This window comes from Trachemys scripta, chromosome 24 (assembly GCF_013100865.1).
Source record: "Trachemys scripta elegans isolate TJP31775 chromosome 24, CAS_Tse_1.0, whole genome shotgun sequence".
Classification (NCBI taxonomy): domain Eukaryota; kingdom Metazoa; phylum Chordata; order Testudines; family Emydidae; genus Trachemys; species Trachemys scripta.
Window position 1 is genome coordinate 9,369,055 of NC_048321.1, and position 6,000 is coordinate 9,375,054.

A 6,000-nucleotide genomic window follows, 5' to 3' on the forward strand; every position below is an offset into this window, starting at 1 on the left:
GACAGGGGGTGGGGGGGTAATAGGAGCCTATATATGAAAAAGACCCCAAAATCAGGACTGTCCCTATAAAATCGGGACATCTGGTCACCCTAGCAGACTCTGGCCAGTAGGAATGGGAGCGTTTCAGAGGAAACACGCTGGTGAATTTAAGTGCCCAGGAGATTAAGGGAATTAGTTACCCAGCTCCCAGAATTCAGCCGTGGGCCTGCTCTCAACAGAAACATTTTGGCAGCTGTGCTCGTGTGACAAAAATCACTCCCCGACGGACCCAGCCATGCCAGCAAAAGCCCTAGTGTAGGTGCAAAAATGTCCCTTTGCCGGGACCGCTTGTCCCATCTGGGGAACTGATAGAAGCTCTCCCAGCAAAAGAACTCCCCTGCTGGCATAAGCTGCGTCTCCACTAGGAGCTATGCTTACAGTACAACTGCAAACATGACGCTGTAATGTCGGCAAGATTTTAGACTCCCTTGAAAATCACAGCCCCCAACATTCACGTGGGGGGGGCTGGAGTCCAGGGCCGGCGGAAGGAAGTTTTGCGCCCTAGGTGAAACTTCCACCTTGCGCACTCCCCCCCCAGACCTGCAGCAGCTCCCCGCCCCCACTCGCCGCCCTGAGGCGCCCCTCCCCCCGCAGCAGCTCCCCCCCAAGGGAGCCGTGCGGCAGCTTCCCACCCCAGCTCACCTCTGCTCCGCCTCCTCCCCGAGCACGCCACCCCCGCTCTAATTCTCCTCCCCGCCCAGGCTTGCGGTGCCAAACAGCTGATTGGCGCCGCAAGCCTGGGAGGCGGGAGAAGTGGAGTGGCGACCGCGCGCTCGGGGAGGAGGCGGCATAGGAACGCTGTAAAAAAAAAATTGGGGGCACCGCTTTTTGGCGTCCCCAAATCTTGGTGCCCTAGGCAACCGCCTAGTTTGCCTAAACGGTAGCACTGGCCCTGCTGGAGTCCCAAACTGCTACCTGGATGTGTTGAGGAAGGAGAATCAGGAAATGAAATCGATCAGCCTAGTGAAACTGACCGGACTAGATGGCTGGCGGGAAATTACTAAAAATACACCAACAGCCTTCAATAGTGACGTCAATAAGGTTTAAACTCAGCTTTCGGGGTTAGTCGTCCCAGATGTTGTGAGTAATACAGGGTGAAGAATTCTTTTCAAATATACACGTGTATCCTCACCTGGCCCTCAACACCTCACAGCGGACATAGAAACCCCAGTTGGGGAACTAAGGGACAAGCTAGATACAGGCCCAGAGCCTCAAAAGGTATGGAGGCACCTGACTCCCATTGAAATCAGGGTCACCCAGGGAATCTGTGGCAGAGCGAGGAATGGAACCCAGGTGTCCTAAGTCCCCGTGCAACACTCTAGCCACTAGAACAGCCTTTATTGTTATTTTAAAGTCCTGGGGGCAAATCCTGACCCCACCGAAGCCAAAACTCTCATTGATTTTAATGGAACCAGGATTTCTCCCCGGTTGGGTCCCGTTTTTTGACTGCCATTCTCATAGCCAGGGAGAGCTCCTGGGGCAACCCAATGTGCAGGCAGGTTTAACTGCTGTCAAGAGCTTCCCTGGCTGCCATCGGAATTAAAGGACTCATTTTGGGGGTCTGGCAAGAGAAGGCAAAGCCTGAGCAGGGCTTTCTATCCTGCTGCCTGGATGTTGATGATATCACGTCATCTCCGTACTTCCCGGGCCCCCATTCACTCTATGTGTCAGCGCCCCTCAGGCATTGATGGATTTCTCCTCCCAGCACTCAGTATCGTCAGAACTGTCTCCCCCATTGCAGGGAGAGGAAACAAGACCTGAAGCGGTGACTTGTCTAGGGACACACAAGGGGTCGGTAGCAGAGGTAGGGGCTCCTGGGTCACACTACGCTGCCTTAGCCCAAGCATCCTTCTTCCCTCTGGTGATCTCGCAGCCTTTTTACAAGGGAGGGTAAAGATTCCTATCGTCACTGGGTCACCTCGGGCACGTCGCCGCCTGTCTCTGTGCCTCAGTTTCCCCATCTGCCAAACAGGGAGAACGCTACTGACCCCGCCCACATCAGGCGGTAGGCAGGATGAGCAGCTCCGTGAACGCCAAGTGCTATTTGTTTCAACTCCGGCACAGAGAACTGAAGAGAACATGGCTGAGGCCACTGAGGAAATCAGTGGCAGGGCATGTAACAAAATCCAAGCAGCCCGACATCTGATCTTCTCCTCTGTGCACTGGGACATCCACGGAGCTACCCATGAAACAGAAGTCCCTTTTCCCCACTCTCTCCTTAGTCATTCATGCAACATCTGTAAATCTGACTGCAAAAAGTCCTGGAGTGTGACCACCAACGGCTCCCCCAGGCCTCATGCTTTGGAAAGCTGCAGGGAATGTTGTTTGTAACTTACACTGCCGTGGTGCAGGCCCCGCTTTCCTCCGGCGCCCTCTCTGCATGATGGCTCCCGCAGCTCATGGTCCACCAGGGTAGCCCCAGTACCCGTTTGCACAGCAGCTCCCCGGCACGGTGCCCAGCCAAGCAGATTCCTAACGGGTTTTAAGGCTGCCTTTTGCCCGGCTCTCCCCCATTCCACCCCAGCCTCGTTCGCGCTGGAGCATTAGTGCCGCTGCATTAGCTGGCGAGCGGCTGCCAGCAGAGCACCGCCTGGTACTTCAAACCCGTGCTGCTAAAAGAACCAAACACTTTCGCAACTTCCCAGCGCAAGAAACACTCAAGGGCTTAGACTTTCTGCTGTGAGCCAGTCCTGCCTCAAGCGATCCGGCCCCCGACTTCAAAATCCCGGCCAGGATTGACGGAGCATCTGACGGGGGCCCCGGAGTAAGACCACTAGACACCTCTGGACTCAGCTCACCTCTTTGGACCTGCTACATATAACCCCCCTCCCCCCCAAACCAAGGATCTGTTGCTCTGTCGTCCAGCACCTTGCACCATCCTGTGCACTGGTACAAAGTAGGTCTACCCTGCTACTTACATCCCATGTTCACCGCATACACACCCAGCGAATACTCTTGCTGGAGGGCTGCAATGGGATGCCACTTTTATTCTTAGAATCCAGAACAATAACACACCGTAAACAAACAGAGAGAGAGAAACAAAGCCGGCTGCTCCCTGAGGTCGAGAGGCCCAACGCCCCCAACTTGTTCTAGGCTGGTTCCTTCCAGCCTTACTGCTCCTAGATCCCACATGTCACTTCAGAGCCCCCTGGCATAGGGGTGGGGGACCCTTGCATAGGGGGTGTCATGGATCCACACGGCATGCTAGACCTCTGACCTTTATACAGTCTCTGGCAATTTATCCCTTTAGTGCTAGGTCCTAGGCCTCCAGTTTTTGCAAGGGGCCTCCCACCCGACTCCTCCAAGACTGGGTCTCTGGCTTTAGCATTCCTGTTTCTCACGGTGGCTCCGAAAAACGCATGAACGGCCAGCTGGAAACTTACCTCTCCTGGGAGTCATACAAGCAGCCGATGTTTTGCAGCGCAGCCTTTGCAGAACAATCCAGAACCGGAATACAGCGTGGAGGGTCCCTTAGGATAGATTGGAAAAGCAAAGCAAGCCCATTCCTTCCTTGGAGGTTTTTAAGGCCCGGCTTGACAAAGCCCTGGCTGGGATGATTTAGTTGGGAATTGGTCCTGCTTTGAGCAGGGGGTTGGACTAGATGACCTCTTGAGGTCCCTTCCAACCCTGATATTCTATGATTCTATGATTCATGCTGGCAGCATCGCCTGCTTCTCGCCCGCAGCCGGTTTCCACCGGGGTCGGACCCTACTTAACCCAGGCAGCTCGCTCTCCAAGCTTTGTTTCATGCTGCAGTCACGCAACAGAACAAAATATTTCTTTCTTCTCGTCGTCGTTTTGAAACACCCTTTTGCATCCAAGTTTCCTGGAATTGCCTTAACCGTGTCCCAAAACGTTTTAAAATCCAAACAGAATGTTTCAATTCAGTTGAAATGAAATGTTTCAGTCGCCCCCCGCCCCCCATGGAATTTGTTTGCCAATATTTCAATTCGCTCGTCGTTTTGAAATTTTGCATTTCGCGCCCAACCCAAAATGCTGCCTCGTCTGACATTTTAAATGGCTAACAAACCAAAAAAGGCCGGTATTGGCCCAGGTCTGTGTGGAACATGGGATTTGTTTGTAATCTTGGGAGTTTGTTCAAGTTACCGTAAGATCATTTTCTATAATGTACCAGCTAGGAATTCGCTCCTTCTGCCGGCTGTGCAGTTTAAGCTCATGGTACCAAGGCAGAGATGAAAAAAAACCCAGTACTAGTAAAAATTAGTCAAATCTTTTACTCAGCTGAAGCTGTAAATGAAGTCCAGGGGCATTTCTCTGGCTGAAAATTGGACGGAAACGTAGGAATCCATCCCAGGCTAGTGGCCACAATCTCTTGTGGTCCCTCCTAACCCTATGATTCTAGGATCCCAGTAATCATTGCGTCAGAGGAAAGTGCAAGAACTCCCCCTACTGGACAAAAACAAGGAGGAGTCCGGTGGCACCTTAAATACATACCAGATGTATTTGGGCATAAGCTTTCATGGGTAAAAAACCCGCTTCTTCAGGTAACACGGCTACCCCTCTGAAACTGGACACCCTACTGGACAGTTATGGGATAATCTGCCCACCGAGAAAATTTCTTCTTACCCTTCACCCTAACCCTAGGTGCCTGAATACCTCCAAGGAGCTGGGCCTGTGAAATCGGCTCATGGTCCAGAAGAGAAGGGTTCATAGTCTAGCCATGATTTCAGTAGGACTTTACATGAGTCATTAAGTGCCTACATACTACGATGCTGAACACTTTACCAAATTTCACAGAGAGATTAACTAAAAAAATCTCAAGATTTCCCCCCAAAACGTTTTAAAAAAAACCCCAATGAATCAGGCTAGACCTCAAACTGGGGACGCCGCTTGTGTAGGGAAAGCCCCTGGCGGGCCGGGCCGGTTTGTTTACCTGCCCCATCCGCAGGTCCGGCCGATCGCGGCTCCCACTGGCCGCGGTTCGCCGCTGCAGGCCAATGGGAGCTGCTGGACGCGGCGGCCAGTACGTCCCTCAGCCCGTGTCGCTTCCCGCAGCCCCCATTGGCCCTGAGCAGCAAACCGCGGCCAGTGGGACCCGCGATCGGCCGAACCTGCGGACGGGGCAGGTAAACAAACAGGCCTGGCCCGCCAGGGGCTTTCCCTGCACAAGTGGCGACCCCAGTTTGAGAAACCCTGGGCTAGACAAAGCAGAACGGAACTGATGGAGCCAGACTCAGGCAGGCTGAGTGGAGAGTCAGTATCAGATTGAAAAAAAAGAGATTTGTTAAACTGAAAATTGGAGGAAAAAGCCTGCGGGAATTTATTGTAAACAAGAAGCTCAACATTACAAGGTCAGTTACAGGAGGGGGTGGGTGAGGTTCTGTGGCCTGTGATGTGCAGGAGTCCAGACTAGATGATCACCATGGTCCCTTCTGGCCTTAAAGTCTATGGGTCTAACATCAGAGTTGTAGCTGGTGTTTTATTAGCAGTATATTGAGGATGCAAATTCCAGCCTCTTGGCACCAGACGGCCACGTCCCAAGGAAACAATTTTCTGCCAGGAGTCCATCGTCTGCTGGATGTTTTTTTGCTCTGCCTAGGGGGGGTGCTGATTTTGGCTTTCAGATCCTAACACTGAGAAGCCGTCAAAGGAGAGCGTGCCAGTGGAAAGACAAAGATGTGTGCTGAACACGCCCCAGAGAGAAGTGTCCCCTTAGCACGGCAGGCTCAGTAGGGCTTGCTGTCATAGTCACGTATAATACAGTAGATTTTGCCTATTAGCAGCCCCTCGGCTGCCAGCAAAAAAGTTGCTACTGTCTGGCAACAAGTGGAAGGCAGGTTTGCAAGATAACAACTGGGGAAGGAGATGCTGAAAAATGCCTTCCCTGGCTGCAGCCTTGCAAACCTGGCTTTGGGCAGGGTGGCAGTGGGGAGGGGGCTGCAGCCTGAATGCAAGGGCTTTCTATGGGGGGTGGGGGTCTGTGGGGCTGCACCATACCTC

General features: G+C 53.0%; 1 protein-coding gene across 2 annotated transcripts in view; it reads right to left on the reverse strand.

The window, feature by feature from the left end:
* The window catches only part of SEMA4A (semaphorin 4A), a 43,755-nt gene extending 40,175 nt beyond the window's left edge, over positions 1-3,580 (reverse strand). For both annotated transcript variants that reach the window (XM_034756477.1, XM_034756480.1), the window contains exon 1: positions 3,423-3,580. The gene's annotated coding sequence lies outside the window, so the exon portion shown is untranslated. The remainder of the gene's footprint in view (positions 1-3,422) is intronic.
* Positions 3,581-6,000: the final 2,420 nt, after the last annotated feature.